We start from the raw sequence: 17851 nt of genomic DNA on the forward strand, positions 1-17851 counted from the left end.
TAGGCCTATGGCTTCTTCTCCAGTGTGAATCTGGTGGTTTTTATTTTTCTTGCCGGACGGCCGGACAATGAAAGGGCTTCTCTCTGTATGGACGCAATGATGAGTCTATAAGTCACAATATTGGTTAATAGTCTTTTTGATTGATTGATATATTTATTAACAGTTTGCAGAATTACAGTACATTTCAAGCACAAACTCAATACAAAGACTGTTAACTGTGAGTGGACGACCCAATTAAGCATTACACTTGTTTACAACAGGGTCCACCATGTTCAATTCATCAAAACATTTAGAGACGTACAAATAGACACTTCTATATAGTTAAAGAACAGAACAGGAATTCATCATAAAGGAAGCAAAAAGGGAAAAGAAACAAACAGTTGTCTAGTCTAACTAGTTACAAAATAAATCTTTAGTTTTAGTCGATCTGTCAAAGACCCTATGGCCCTCATTTATCAACCGTGTGTACGCCAAAATATGGGTACACGCCGAAATTACCGACATTTTCGGCATTTACCATTTCCGGCAAAGCTTGAAATTGAACTTGACAACGTTCAAAACTCACGTCTGCTCGGGAGCTGGCGTACGTTTTGTCCTCACCTGTTTTTCTGACGTAGAACAGCGGAGCAGCATTGTTTGACCAGCTGAGAGGCTGTCACAGGCATTTAAACATATGTTTTCACTCCTAAAATGTTAATATAAAACGGTATGTGTATGTAAAAAACAAAAGAGAGATTTCAAACTTTACAAGTAATTAAAATCACGCAATTAAAAACAATATAACATGTTTACAATGTATTAGTTTGTGCTTAATCAAAATGCGAGCGCACTTGTGAGATGATTTTGGAGCGCATGTGGTGATGCGGCATATGTGATTATGATATTATTAAAAAAAAGGCATAAATGGACTGCACGCCTTTATTTCCAAGTGACAATGACAAGCATACAGCTTGCCTATTTGTAGTAAGTACTAGCAGGCTATAGGCGTAAGGGGCTTAATCATTCACCATTTAAATAAGTGCTTAGACAGGTTTTGACAGTTTTGACAGTTCAGATAAAAGTTAGATCATTTCCGGGGGTCGGGAGGACGGGACCGCGGCGTGCGTCGCCAACACATACCAGCACACATGCAAGCAAGCCTTCATCCATATGTTTATGATTCGTTCATCAATGATCAAATCACTACATAAACGTTGATTATGACCTTGGCCTTGACGACATGATAGCCTATCTCTCATGCAGGCATCACTGAGTCACCCACAGAACTTTAATATCACAGCAGTGCGCAGTATCACGCCTTCGCCGTGCACTGCGCACAAATGGGTAAAATGTATATAGGCCAGCCTACAACTAATTCCATTCATGGCGATGCGATGTCGATGTACGTGTCATGTAGGTGCGTACGTGCGTGGACATGACAGCAAGGCAAGCGAGGTGAGAGGAAAACAGACAGGGTAGGCCTACAACTTTATTTAATTCATGCAGGTGTTCGTTCTTTATTTATTTAACAAGACACCAGTTAGTTGGGCTTGCAAGTTGCGTGTTCTTCTGTGTGTGAGGTGGGCAGCAAGGCACGGGATAAACTTTTTTCCATGGTTTCCATGGTTCCCACAGGTCGTATTTCATGTGTTCAGTCGCAAAAACGAGGGCGAGGCTTGATTTCACGTGCTAAGGGCGTGCCAGATAGATTCAGCCGTCACATTTATTAACGTCAGAACTAAATTAAGGAAGGATCAGCTGTTTGCGATCACTTTATAAATGCCGTGGCGACAGATTTTACACTCGATTGATAAATGAGGGCCTAAACGTAGCAAAAATAGCAGATATACAAGCTCAGAACACACAAATACAAGCATTTTAACAACTCGTGTCACTATATTGTTGTGCTCAGACTTTTTCATGTCAAGGACCCCCAAAATGATATTCATTTGGCCGTGGACTCCATCTCAATATGGTAAGGACCCACAAAATGATATTCATTTGGCCGTGGACATTCCACACTAATATATTGCAGTGTTGAATAAGGAGAATTAATATGTGAAATTGTATTAATATTCTAATAGAAATCCCTGCTAGAGTGTTTGGTCAGTAACACAAGTCTCGCCATCTCTTTCGTAAACTTTCTCTTCGTGAAATAATAAGAATACCAGATAGTAATAGCAAATATAATAGTAAAGAATAGGCTACATGTGAAATGAGGCTAATTTAAGTCAAATGCATGATCAATCATTGTCAGTTTATTGGCAATGACATGGAAGACAATAAATAATATATAATATACTGCAAATAAATGATAATATACTAATCTAAATTGGAGTAGAATATCATCAGATTATACCTTCAAGTAAAATACAGATGATTGAATGAAACATTCATAAAGTAATTGCTGTGATCTCTAATTTGTTTCTGCTTCATTTTAACTTAGTTATTCTGGACCTTTTCACAGTTTGACTGAATTACTTTTAAGGTCTGGCAATAAAGTATTCAGATTCACACACACATTAGATATGAGCTAGGATTGGGCTATAATTTTGCTCTCTCAACCAACTCTAGTGCTGTCTTGGGTTCAATCAACTCTGAGTGTGCAAATGGATTGGATTGTCTGAGTCACAGATCCATTAAAGGGTCCATTTGTTTATCATCATTTAGAACCCAGACCCCACTTTGGGAACCATTGCCTTACAGTGTAGGACTTGTCCTTTATTGTTCAGAGTTGTGTTGTTGTGAAGGAACTTGGAGCACTCTGGTTTCAATGTGTTGTGATTAAGTATTTGGAATGAAGAAAACCTGCATTCTTTCACCTGGTTCAAATGTAAAATATATAGGCTAAATGATGATGGCTGATGCTTCAGTCACTATAGACAAAGCATTCAAATGCTGAGATTAAACGTGTTAATGGTCACTGGTTGGACACATCACCTGTTAATGATCACATTATGGATGAACTGAGACCATTTGTTGCACAGAGAATCTCTATTCTATATCCTATAATGCAGCTACAAGCTGTATTGTCCTTAAACCTTGAATTAATCTAATGTTTGTGGTTAAAACGTATATAGTAACATAGTATCACATACTAGATTGGCAATAATAGCAACTATAATTTTATGAGATTGTATCCTTTTTTTATATTGTTGAGAGATTGTATTGATATTTGATGGTTTACTTTAATTCATTTTAGTCATAATTTTAATTTACTCTGATGTCATATAGTATTAACCTGTATAACGTAACAAAGTCTGATCAAAGAGCAACAATAAACATCAGTAAGTGAAAATAATAAAATGGGTTTGCACTTGTTTATTTTCACATGATAACATCCCCAGTCTCCAAGTTGGCCAACTAAATTCACATACATGCATATATAAAAAAAATATAAGGGCATACGTGACCACCTCTTTAAAAAATAAAAACATCATACTGGTATGTGTTGGCGACGCACGCCACGGTCCCGTCCTCCCGACCCCCGGAAATGATCTCACTTTTATCTGAACTGTCAAAACTGTCAAAACCTGTCTAAGCACTTATTTAAATGGTGAATGATTAAGCCCCTTACACCTATATCCTGCTAGTACTTACTACAAATAGGCAAGCTGTATGCTTGTCATTGTCACTTGGAAATAAAGGCGTGCAGTCCATTTATGACTTTTTTTAAATAATATCATAATCACATATGCCGCATCACCACATGCACTCCAAAATCAGCATTTTAGTCATAATTTTAATTTACTCTGATGTCATATAGTATTAACCTGTATAACGTAACAAAGTCTGATCAAAGAGCAACAATAAACATCAGTAAGTGAAAATAATAAAATGGGTTTGCACTTGTTTATTTTCACATGATAACATCCCCAGTCTCCAAGTTGGCCAAATAAATTCACATACATAATATAAGGGCAAATGTGACCAACTCTTTAAAAAATAAAAACATCATACTACAATTTCCATCATAAAGTAGCCATAGCTATGTTGGAACATTATAGGACACTTTATATAATGTCTAACAACATTGTATGTGCAGTGTTGGTGTAAACTATAAACTATAAAAAATCTTCTAAAGTGATGTGATTCATGTCCAGTCCAGAAGGGGCAGGCACTAGAATAGAATGTCTTTTGGAGGAAAGATACGTCCAGTTTTGATCTGCTGAAAAAACTGCATCACTCACTGTGCTTCTGGTCATCACCACATTTCCTCAGAGCTGGGCCTGGAGTAGAGTAGAATCAAACATTTAAACATTACTGTTACAATACATGTATCATGTTCACAGAATACTGCAATGTTCATGAAACATGATGAATAAGATAGCTAATATGATGTTTTTGCATAGTTCTGTATGTCATTAAATGTTCAGATTAATTGAGGATAAAGGACCCCAATGGAAACAAGCCATAGTGGTTTTAAAACCTATTGGATTTAGTCTGCAAACTGTTAATAAAGTATGCAATCAATTAAATCAATCCATGTCCATGATAATGACCTGTGTAGCTTCCTCTGGCGCTGGCGGGGTTTTAAACCATTCTCCACATAGTGTTGCCTCAGAGCGTTGAGATGGGTGTTACTGATCCTGGACCAAAAAAAACACACAAACACTGTGGTTTTAAACACACAGATTTAGCCTACTGTTCCAGACTGGATAACAACTAGCATATCTGATCATTAAGGTTGGGCTTATCAGAGACGGGCGGCGGTTGCCAGTTCGAACCCGGGCTCCCCCAGAGTTACTGTCGAAGTGTCCTTGAGCAAGACACTGAACCCCTAATTGCTCCCGATGTGCTAGTTGGTGCCTTGCATGGTTTCCGCTGCCATCAGTGTATGAATGGGTGAATGTAATGCACAATCTCTGTAAAGCGCCTTGGATAAAGGCGCTATATAAATGCACCATTTAGAGACCTTTCTGGCCAGTTAAGAATTGCCCAGTGGTGGAATAAGTACTCGCATGTACGTATCAATACTGTAGTGTAGAAAATGTTGTAAGTGAATTTACTTGATTAAAAGTACAAAAGGGTATTGCCAGTAATGTGTAGGCTACTGTCTTAACGTAGGCTACTCATTGTGCAGACTGCAGAGTGTAACGGACGGTGGAGTAAAAGTAGCCTAGGCCTACTATAAACTATAGCCACAATATTTTCCTCTGAGATGTAGAGGAGTAGTCGAGGTTGGCATTGTTTCTTTATTGTCACTGTACTGTGTGATCTGTTAGTATACGTTTTCTGTATCCTGACAAATTTCCGAAAGTATCTATCTATCTATCTATCTATTGGGAATTGAAAATAAACTAGTTGATATTGTACCAAAGTAGGCTACAATACATGTAGGCCTGCCACTTTAACAGTTACTTTCCACCAGTGAAACTCACCCATAGACTAAGCAGAACGTAGCCCGACACACCACCACAGAGTTCACCATGTAGGTGGACTTGTTGAACCGTCGCTTGGCGTTGACTCTCTTGGTGCACCGAGTCATCTCAGACTCAGAGTCGTTCGTGCAGGTCTTGATTATCCCCAGGAGGACCAGGTCCCGCTGGGTCCTGGACAAGGCTGCGGTCTTCCTGCGGGTCTCCCAGATCACCACCGGGTCCAGGTTCTGACTGCATGAAGCAGAAGTCACGGCGGGTTGCTGCTGCCGATCCGAGTTCTCCTTGCTGTTGTGATTTCGTTGGCATTTGCAATCAAAGTTTCGGATCTTTTCCATTTCTGCTGCTGCTCGTCGTTCAGAAGCCAAGCCGCGTTCAAACTCCATGCATGAGTCCAGCTGGTTCTCGTTGGTAGCCATTGGTCAAGATTGAATACGGTGTTTTACTAAACTAACCGCCAGCACGCTCAGTGGTACTTATGGGTGGTGAAATGATGATGATTGATGAAGAGAGTGAATGAAACCTGAGAAATGGGTTGGGTTCATTCATGCAAATGTTGTAACTCTCCGCCCCCAAATAAGACAAGTCAGAAAACACAGCACAGTGGTTCTCAACCAGTGGTCAATAGTTACCCCTAGTTTGTAACCATATGGACCCAAATTTGAGACTAGCGTAAAATAAACAAGTGTACTGTTAAACATCTACAATGTATGTATGTTGACAACAAAATATTAAAAGTAGGCCTAGTGGGTCTTTGATTGATATAAGTATTTATATTAACAGTTTGCAGAATGGGTACATTTCACATGAAAGCACAACTCAATACAGAGACTGTTGACGACACCATAAATCATTACACTTGTTTACAACAGGGTCCACCTTTTTCAATTCATCAGAACATGAACAATACACTGTGGCTCAATACAATTAATATTGGATGAATGATGGCACAGTAGAATTTAACATTCTCCAGTGATTATGGCATAAATGTGTTGAATGCATTTTCGAATATATTTACAAAATGAAAGTAGAAAATACATGCCTTTCGTTTTATTTCATATGTTTAGATATTTTTCTGTGACACAGTTTGAACACCACACACGTAGGCCTATAACTGCCCTGAGTAGTATTCTATTTATATTTTAAAGTGAATGCAGCTTTGATTTTTATCATATTATTGAGTTATCAATCTGTTTGAACAGTTTGAACTACTGTATGTGATTTTACTGATATGACATGAGAACAATAATTACAAGGAAACTAACAAACTGAAGCAGTTTTTTATTTGCTAAATACTAATCACAAATACATCAACAATTTCATTAGGCCTATTATTATTTAGACATATGGATTAGTATTATTCATTCTGATATGAGCCTATACAGAATACTAAAATATTAAAAAGCAACAAGGAGTCTTTGCTGAAGAAATGTGGAGTTTGCCGTGTGAAACAAACCCCTCGTCACCCCTGTGTTTATAATTACTTTATTGACATAAAAAAGCTTATATTATGATGAGATTTGTTGAAAATGTGTAGAAATACTATACTATAACAATTATCCATAATTGCAAAAGCTTATCCCAAGCTAAAATGTATATATGTCAATATATATGACATTTTCTGACAGCAAATGCACGAGTACTACAGACTAAAACAGTTTAAGTCCAAATTATATTCTGAGCCCTCCACGAAAAATACACCTTACCCATCATTTATACATTATGGAAAATTGTTTAATTGTTTTCTTTCTTTTATTCTTGTGGTTTTGTTTTTTCCCAGCTCAGTTGCTAGTGCAACAGATCTGTATACACATCATTTATATGTGGGGGGTAATCATGTGATATGTATAGCTCTGCTGAAACTCCTCAGAGAACATTAAAATGAGTCATGCATAATGTGACCATTAGCAGGCTAAGCAGGTGATCTATTCTATTTGATGATCAGCATCATATTCTTCTATTCTATCCAAAGCCAGACCAAAACCATGTGATTAACATCACATGGTTTAATTTGAATGCATTATCTATGATAAAAGGATCAGCCATCATCATTTAGCCAATTCACATTTGAACCGGATGAAATAATGCAGGTTTTCTTCATTATTTTGCATTCAAATTACTTTGAATGAAAGCTTAATCACAACCCATTGAAACTAATTTCACACTCCTGAGAGACCCACATTCCTTCAGATTAACTCTGTTCACTGTGGACACATTACCATTCTGCACAGAATACTGTTTCAATTTACAATTTAGGCAGATGCTCTTAACCCAGAGCAACTTAAAGTATGCTTACAGTAAGCAGAGTTTCACTGGGTAAATACGGATGAGACATAAAACAATTTGAGTGTATCATAAATACAAACAAACAGGAAATGAGTCAGTTGAGAGAGCAAATCTATAAAATATAACAAACTACCTATGTATTAAGCTTACAATTACAAAAGTGTGAATCTGAACGCTTCATTGTCAGACCTTAAAAGTAAAATAAAGGTGAAACTCAGAGGTGAAAGGCCCATAGAAGAAAAAACCATGTGGGGGGGAATAGGCTACTGACTTTACTTTATGAATATTTAATTTGTATCTCACTTGATGATATAAACTGATGCTATATGACCCGACTCAAACATTACTGTTCACACTGCACTTACATACATCAATACAAGCATCATGTTATACTATACTCTACTATAATGCATTTTATCATTATTAGTTTCATTCATTTGCTGTACATATATTCTTATTTGCATTCAGGCAACAGGGGCCAAATACCCCCCCCCCCCCATCAACAATTCACACCTTGGTAGAGGGGTTACCTGATTGGTCAGAGAGGGCCCTAAGTACCCTGACTAGACTGCATATATAGTCAGTGTTTTCTTCAGAGCAGATCATCTGAATCTACAGAAAGCATCAGGAGAAAGATCGAGGACTCAACAAACACACCATGACTACATTAATGACCAGGAGACAACAGGAGAGCAAAGGATTAAAACTCAAAGTAGGAGGTCTGAAAAAGCATCGCTTTGAACCATACCAGCGCTCTTCAAAGACAAGTACAGGTGAGGTTCAATGACCAAAGAAGGAAAAAAAACTTTTACTACTGCAAACATTTTCATGCTCAACTGTGAGCATAACCATAATTGTATTAGTATGGTCTCTGAGTCACATATAGTAAATATATACAGATAGCCTATAATGATTTCTGAAGCAACTGCTAGTTAAACTAAAAGTGGAGATATATCTCAAAGATGCCAATGGTATGCCATTAAGGATTGAAGAGAACTCTGGTTGATTTGTATCATAATCCATAATTGACTCTAAATTCTCTGTCTCTCCTCTCTCTTAGGTGGTTCCATGGACAAAGCCATCCGACACTCCAGCATGTCCAGCTCTGAACCAGAGTGGGATACAGATGAGCTGGACGTGTTCATCTCTGAAGATGTCCCGTCGCCAGCGGTCTACATTGACATCCTGACCACCAGCTCCCCCGTGCACTTTGACACAGAGTGGGGCACCGTCGAGCAGGACCTGTTCAAGTTTGTCATCGTCCCTTCCCCGGCAGTTTACGTTGACATCCTGACCACGTCCGCCCCCCAACCACAACACGCCATCGTGTCCTGCTCAGCTGTCCCTAATTCCCCAACCACGCCCACGCCACTGACCAAAGTGACCACCAGCTCCTCCTCCCAACACTCTGATGATCCAGGTTTGGATTCAGAGAGTTGCATAGCCGAGCAGGACATGCTGGATGGAGGCCAGTACATCGTCACAAGCTTCATGGAGGAAGGGAGCTACGGGATGGTGGCCAAAGCCGTCAACACACGTACATGTGACATGGTGGCCATCAAGATCATAAAGAAACGCAAGAATTACGACGAAGTGGCAGAACACGAGGTAAGGCATTGCTTTGGGGACTTTAAAAAAAATGGCATCATTTGTTATATGACACCGTGTCTAAATCTGTCTTCTTGTATTCCCAGATGGCCATGTTGCAAAAGCTAAGAGTCCTGGACCCTGACACGTGTGGAATAGTGAGATTTCACGACAGCTTTGTCCACAACGGATTGAGATGCATGGTGTTTGAGTCTTTGGATGTCGACCTCCTGGAATTTGTGAACGGGAGAGATACTCGTCTGTCCATGGCGGAGATGAGACCCATCGTCCAGCAGGTATGAGTTTGAAATGAGAAGTGATGACAACAATATTGAATTAAATTCCACAACTCCTTTGCTGCAGTGCACCTATTAATCATGCTCTTTGTTCTTGCATTTCAGCTTGCCATTACACTCCAGGCCCTTAAGGGAATCGGTCTGATCCATGCAGACATCAAACTGGAGAACATCATGCTGGTGAACCAACGAGAACAACCCCTCAAAGTCAAAGTCATTGACTTTGGTCTGGCCGTTCCTGTCTCTGAGACCAAGCGACAGGCGATCAAGCCCATTCTGGAGTACAGGTGAGTTCTACTCTTGGACAATGTATTAAATTAATGTGTTTTTACTGAAAGCATGTGAAAGAAAACATTTAATGGATGCATTTGACGAGATGGTTATTGCATTGCTATACAATTTCATTTTATTTTACAACCCACAGAGCACCAGAAGTATTCCTGGGCCTCCCACTCACAGAGGCACTTGACATGTGGTCACTGGGTTGTGTCGTGGCTAACGTGATGCTGAGCAAGGATTTAATCAGTGGGGACACCAAATACGATGTGGTGAGTAATCTATTGATGAACTGCACATTTAAAACAGAATGCTTTCAGACTCTACTCTGAACAAACACAGTTACATGTTCTTCTTAGATCTGGGAGTTTACTTAAGACTGTATTGTTGTGAATATCCTCTGTTTTTTTTCCTTCTGTAGCTTCAATCCATCTTCTCGATGCTTGGTATGCCAGCACAATCTCTCCTGGATGTCGGACTAAAAACCTGCAGATATTTCATCACAGACAACAATATGTGGAGATTTAAGGTATGACTGGCTACACACACTTGGTGTAATAACATCCTCTCTTATATTCAAGTATCCTTATTCCTTGCACATGTATATTCATTCAAATCCCTGAAACTAACTTTTGCTTTTGTTTTTATATAGAAACCAGAGGAGTATTATGTAGGAGAAGAGTTTGAAGACGAGGATGACGATGACGAGAGCTCACTGGAAGAGGTGTTCGACTTCCTGCACGACGATGCAGACGAAACGTCTTGTGACGTCTTCATGGACCTGTTGAAACGGATGCTTCACCTGGATCCAGAGGAGAGGATAACACCTGAGCAGGTGTTGGACCATCCCTTCATCACCACCAAGCCAAGTCCCACCTAGTCTCTCTCTCTCTCTCTCTCTCTCTCGTTTTTTTTACGATGAGTCCCACCAAGCCTTTTTTTTTTGGTGAAACAATTTGAACGCACAACAGACTCAATGGATAGATTACACTCCATGCATCTGCTGCTGCAAATGTTTGACTACTTGCAATAGAAGCATTTCTAATTGTATTTATTATTCCCATGCACATTATGTATATTAGACATTTTATATTAGACATTGTGTTACGTTCACACCATTGGCTGCATTCCAACTGAGAGAAGAAATTAGACACATTACATTTTGTAAATAATTGTTTTATTGATATATGTTTTAAGTTGTAAACATGGTTGAAATAAAACGTAACTGTTTTAAAACATTTTTATATTTTCCAGTTATATCTCTACATTGATTGAATAGGCTACTATAGGTAGAAAGTCCTTGTGGTCATGTTTACATGTCCTATGTATTTAACTCATAAACACACAATAAAATATAGCAATATCGTCACAAAAAACACTATATGAGTACAGCCCTGAAAGGTGAATTTGCATGCCTGTTTTAAAGGAATCCCCATTTTTAAGGGATGGGGTCAGGCCATTCCACACTTGGCTCTGATCCCTGCTAGAGTGTTTGGTCAGTAACACAAGTCTCGCCATCTCTTTCATAAACTTTCTCTTTCGTGAAATAATAAGAATACCAGATAGTGATAGCAAATATAATAGTAAATAATAGGCTACACTGTGAAATGAGGCTAATTTAGTGTTTGGTCAGTAACACAAGTCTCGCCATCTCTTTCATAAACTTTCTCTTTCGTGAATTCTAAGAATACCAGATAGTGATAGAAAATATAATAGTAAATAATAGGCTACACTGTGAAATGAGGCTAATTTAAGTCAAATGCATGATCAATCATTGTCAGTTTATTGGCAATGACATGGAGGACAAAATAAGAATATATTATATACAGCAAATAAATGATAATATACTAATCTACATTGATTCAGACAGATTTAATTCAGATCTTCAAGTAAAATACAGATGATTTAATGAAACATTCATAAAGTAATTGCTGTAATCTGCTTTAATTTGTTTCTGCTTCATTTTTTACTTAGTTCTCCTTGACCTTTTCACAGTTTGACTGAATTACTTTTAAGGTCTGGCAATAAAGTATTCAGATTCACACACACATTAGATTTGAGCTAGACTTGGGCTATAGTTTTGCTCGCTCAACCAATACTAGTGCTGTCTTGGGTTCATTCAACTCTGAGTGTATAAATGGATTGGATTGTCTGAGTCACAGACCCATTAAAGGGTCCATTTGTTTCCAAACTATATAATTTAGAACCCAGACCCCACTTTGGGAACCACTGCCTTACAGTGTAGGACTTGTCCTTTATTGTTCAGTGTAACTGCCGGGATACTAGTTCTTTGAACTTCAATCATTTCCTAAGTTGAAGTTAATTTGTTATTTACTTTTCTTATTTTGTTCATCTTATTTTGAAGCTTCCTGTATTTCGGTTCACTTTTACTTAGAAACTTTCTGTTACCACACCACACTTAGCTGAGGCTGCTAGCTTCACACACTCCATTCTCATTTGTTTGTTTGTGACTTTTTTACACTGCACAGCAAGGTATTTATATGCATCATGCACCTTTGTACTCAAAGTAAGGTTGCCTGTAACTTGCAGTTTAGTGAACAGTTGACTGAATGATTGAAGTTGTTTATATTGTTCTTCCATGTTTATCAAGGAAGTGTGCGAGTGCATGTCGAGTGAACTGAAGTCAGTTGGACATTTCGACCAGGGGAGGCGCTAAAGCTTTTCAACTTCCTTGATAAACATGGAAGGGACTGACAAAAGACGGGACGTAAAGGCTCGGTTCAAATCTCTAGTTGGATTTTCTTGGGCGTTGTTATGGTTGAATTAGTGTAAACCCTTCACGTCCCCTTCACGTTTGGATTAATCGTGGCGTCAGGGTAAGAAACTTACATAGCGGAAACTTGCGCCGTTTCTGAAACGCGGTGGGAGGGGCCCACTGTGACCTCATCTCGGAGCTACAGAATGAGCGTAGGGAGAGGGAACATATGGGGCTATGAAATTGTTTGATATGATCATAACAGCGCTTCTGTAGTTTTCATGGTGTTGTAACAAAATAAACACCCGTTGAGACCACATCGATCTTTATCGTCATTTCAACTATCGAGGGCCAGTAGCCTACATTATTCAGTGTTGTGTTGTGGGGGACTTGCAGCACTCTGGTTTCAATGTGTTTTCAATGTGTTGTGATAAGTATTTGGAATGAAGAAAACCTGCATTCTTTTACCTGGTTCAAATGTAAAATAGGCTAAATGATGATGGCTGATGCTTCAGTCACTATAGACAATGCATTCATTTCAGGTTTGTGTAAACCTGGAAAGTCAAAGTCATTGTTCAGGTTGTGTTGCTCTGAGGGAATGGACCCTCAGACCCTCAGAGAGCCTTACGGGTCTGTAACTCGAGGCCCCTTTTCCACCAAAAGAACTTCGGTTCAGAACCAGTGCCGTGCCGAACCTTGGTGCTTTTTGCGAACCGGTCGCATTTCCACCAGATTGACGGCCGGTTCATTTGGTAGCGCTATTATAAACACAAAATGTTGAAAAGGAGGACGATCCCGCAGACGCCCCGAGGGCGTTGCACAACACAAACAGATGTAAACAGTATCCACGAGGTTGTGATGTCAGGGTTACAAGTTATTATAACGCCCCGCAAGTCTCAGCTGGATTCTGGATCGCGATGCATCCGTAATTTCGGTATACGTTTGGATCATTTCATGTTTGCGTTGGCAATTAATGTAAACATATTTTTGTTCAAAGATGGTTGACTGATGTGTTTAATTTAGGAGGCAAAACATAATTATAGCCTGAACCATATATTACACGAACCATATAGCCTACCATATATATACCATATCCGCAGCGGCGCAGCCAAATACATATTAACTTAGAGGTCCTTGCATGAAAAGGTTTGAGCACCACATATAGGCTACTTGTAAAATGTGTCTGATATTTACTACCAAATTGTTGTAGCCTATCATTCATGCAGGAGTCGGATGATGAGCAGGACCCCAGAAAATATTGTGTGCCAGGTTTTCCTAGATTAGATATGTTTAATAGCAGATTAGGCCGGAAACATATCACATTATAACTTGTATTTCGTTTCCTCATCGGACCATTGCACATTCTTTGAAGATCCTTTTTTTTTTTTTTGGCGGCATCGTTATCTGTTATGTTCTGTTGCGTGTGTCACTGTGTCTGCGTCCTCCCAAGTTCCAACCCACTGACAAGTTGCAACCTACTGACACACCCACTTATATCGGAACCAACTCATTTTCAGTGGAAACACTCTGAACTGGTTCAATATGTGGCGGGAAGAAAGAACCGAACCGGTTCAACCCCGGTGGAAAAGGGGCCTGAGAGTACATGTAACCAAATGGACCCATTTGACTAGGAATGCCACCACTTCCCGAACACAAGGTTGCACAGACTTGGCGAGCTGCAGAACAGAACAGGGCACCCAGTAAAATTTATTGAAATGTTGTTTGTATGTGGACTGATTCCCCTCATTTAGATTCCATATAGAAGCCAGCATGTCTTCTATGCAGCATGTTGACTGATTTCACTCATTTAGAAATGTTCCTTTTATATAAAGTAAATCTGACTGTGATTATATAAAGTAAATCTGACTGTGATCACACAGTTGAGTCAAATGAAGTCATATTTCACAATGTATTATTTAGAAACAACTATGAAGTTAATTTGGTTTTAGATGAATAGCTCTTTCATGTAACAGAGGCCAAATACCCCCCCATCAACAACTCACACCTTGGTAAAGGGGTTACCTGATTGGTGAGAGAGGGCCCTAAGTCCTCTGACTAGATTGCATACATAGTCAGTGTTTTCTTCAGAGCAGATCATCTGAATCTAAAGAAAGCAGCAGGAGAAAGATCGAGGACTCAACAAACACACCATGACACCATGACATCAAAGTAGGAGGTCTGAAAAAGCATCGCTTTACCAGCGCTCTTCAAAGACAAGTACGGGTGAGGTTCAATGACCAAAGAAGGAAAAAAAACTTTTACTACTGCAAACATTTTCATGCTCAACTGTGAGCATAACCATAATTGTATTAGTATGGTCTCGGAGTCACATATAGTAAATATATACAGATAGCCTATAATGATTTCTGAAGCAACTGCTAGTTTTTATAATTGACCATGAAACTTACTTGAAACCATACATGATGACAGTGCAATTATTATATTTTTGGGAATCTAGACGAGATGGTGTTATAATTGGGGCTGTGCCAACTTGTAAAGCAAACCTTTCCCTTCTCCCTCTCGCAGGTGTGTGATCTCACAGAGGCACTGTGCACTGTTGAATCCCAGAGGGACAGCCTGCTCTCTGGCCAGGCTCAGAGCCAAGAAGAGTCATCAGTTAAGGGATGCTTTGCAGACGCTCCAGGGAGACGCTCCAGAGCATAAGGAAGCACACCTTACCCAGAGGTGTGCTGACACCACAGAGGAGTAGAGGACCTCGATACAGTTCGCTCAGAACTGGCCCGATTAGATGCAGAGCGAACGCAGCTCCTTGCTACTGTGCAAGACACAAGGGACAGAGTGAGTGATTATGTGTGCTATATACTTTTTTTACTCTAAATGTTTAATTTCCATATAGACTTCCAAGTGCACCATTGTTCTTTGGCCAGATGAAAGTTTGTTAAACACACGTGCGAGAGCCAAGTCTCGCACCAGTGTCGGGGAATCTCAGACTGTCATTCAATTTGCCAGGGAGAAAGTAACATATTGATCAGTGCTATTTTCTGTTCATAAATGCGGCTATACTTTATGCTCAAGCACGGCAGTGTCTGCCTGTACTGTCTAATATGCCTACTTGGTTGGATACTACAAGACATTCAAATGCAGGGTAGTAATTATTGTATTGCATGATAATGATTGCAAACCATTCCCACCATCAGTTTTACCAGCAGTGTGTTGTGTCTTTAAGGTATGACTTATTATATAGGATAAGCATGCTTCAGCCTATGCCACACGTGTTTTTATTTATTTTTGTAGTTTTTTATAATTATGTGTTGTAAACGAGGACCATTCACTTAATATTTGTTTTTGTACAGGTAAGCCAGGTAAAACCGGATTAAGGTTGGTGAGGGGTGTGTTAAGGGTTGGGAGTGGGTTAAGGTTATGTTTAGGTGTGCTGCCCCGCAGCTTTCGTCCTGCCAAAAGCAAGGTCACTTTGCTTGCCGATTGCGTCCGACTCGTTTCACCAAAATAAAAATAAAAAACACTCTGGGTAATGGGAGAGGACAAGTGTTCACAAAAAAGTTTGGTTACTTGAAATTAATTGATCTCTGTGCAGGGAGGGATTAGTAAAATGCGCGTCAACCGACCTGGCTCTCTACCTACTCATTTTTGAATTCCAGACTTTTACTTGTAACAGTACTATTGCAGTATTGGTACTTTAACTTAAGTGAACCTGTTCATATTGTCCACAGTGCCTGCTTTGCTGTGTGACTGATGTGAACCAAGTACCTGCATGTATAGCTAATTATCCTGTGATCGTTTGGTGTTGTTGAAGTACAAGGTGTCTTTCTACCCAGGCCAACATTGCTTATTTGTTTGTTTGGGTTTTCTTTCATGATTTACTTTGGGTTTAATTGCATTTTGTTTGGTTTATTTAATTAAATTAATTTTGGTCTATGGTGCATTTGCTTTATAATCTTCTTGACATTAATTATATTGAATCACTGAATTATGGTCAACTATAAATTCATTATTTTATTGTTGAATTGTAGCATACTAAGTGATTAACTTGAATGCACTGATTTTCTATGAAATGTTTGATATGATTCTTAAAGTATTTATTGTTTTTTTTATAGTTTCCACAGTGTTCCAATGATTTTCATCTGTGCCTGAAGAAAAAATAAATGGGCGGTTGAGACCATCCACAAATGGTGGGGCGCTATACATTCAGCTACAATTAGATTATAGTTTTAACTTTGTGGTTAAACTGCAATGTGCAGTTATCACCACAAGATGGCAGCAAAGCCTATATTTGGCCTATATATTGTAAATTGAGCTGTAAAATGAGGGGAAATCATTAATTTTGTCTGTAGTTTATTGTCTCCACCAGGCCGAAGGCATGGGGGGAGAGTATGTTTTGCACTCTGTCCGTCCGTGTGTCCGTCCGTCCGTGTGTGTGTCCGTGAGCAGCTAATCTCGGCCACCGTTAACCTGGTCGATGCCAAATTTTGCACACACACTCCCTGGATGCCAACAATGCCCCAAACTTTCCACAACGGCCTGTTATAGCGCCACCAGGAGGCCGCTTTGTGCAAAACAAGTTTTTGCACAGTACACCTACAGATTTTGTCTAAACATCACGCAAATTGGTACTCAGTCTCTCTAGAGCCATTCAACGAAACCGGTCTTTCAGATTTCTCAGACTCCATCCTGATTGGTTAAGATTGGCTTCCAAAGTTCACAGGAGTGCTCAGTTTCAAACTAAATGCTGCAAATCATGAACACATCGCGTGATTTCCGTGAAATGCCACATGAACAATTTCAACTCAGCCTCAAGGTGGCGCTATAACTGGCCGAAAAGTGTTTTTACCTCTAACTGCACGGATCTGTGGATAACTTTGTATGCCAACTCCCTAGAGGCCAAGGAAAAACCTTTGCCTGGAATTTCACATCTGCTCTTTATAGCGCCACCAGGAGGCCGACATATGTAAAACACATTTTCTATTATTACTCCTTCAGATTTTATCCAAATTTCACGCAAATTGAACAATTTCAACTCGGCCTCAAGGTGGCGCTATAACTGGCCGAAAAGTGTTTTTACCTCTAACTGCACGGATCTGTGGATAACTTTGTATGCCAACTCCCTAGAGGCCATAACATGCCATTTGTATAATGCATGCCATTCATCTTTATAACATTACTAAGCATTATTAATATACTGTTAGATGTTATATTATTTACTTTTGTTGCCCTTTTATCCAACCACCAGATGAAGGCAAGCTGCAATGTCCTACATTCCTATCCTGGTGGAGACCTGTGCCCAGAAGGGCACTTTTTCTAGTTATTATTATTATGAGAGGGTAAATGTCATCAAATGGTGGTCCGAGGCTCAA

The sequence above is a fragment of the Protomyctophum parallelum genome (genome assembly GCF_964188405.1).
Source record: "Protomyctophum parallelum genome assembly, chromosome: 2".
Lineage (NCBI taxonomy): Eukaryota > Metazoa > Chordata > Actinopteri > Myctophiformes > Myctophidae > Protomyctophum > Protomyctophum parallelum.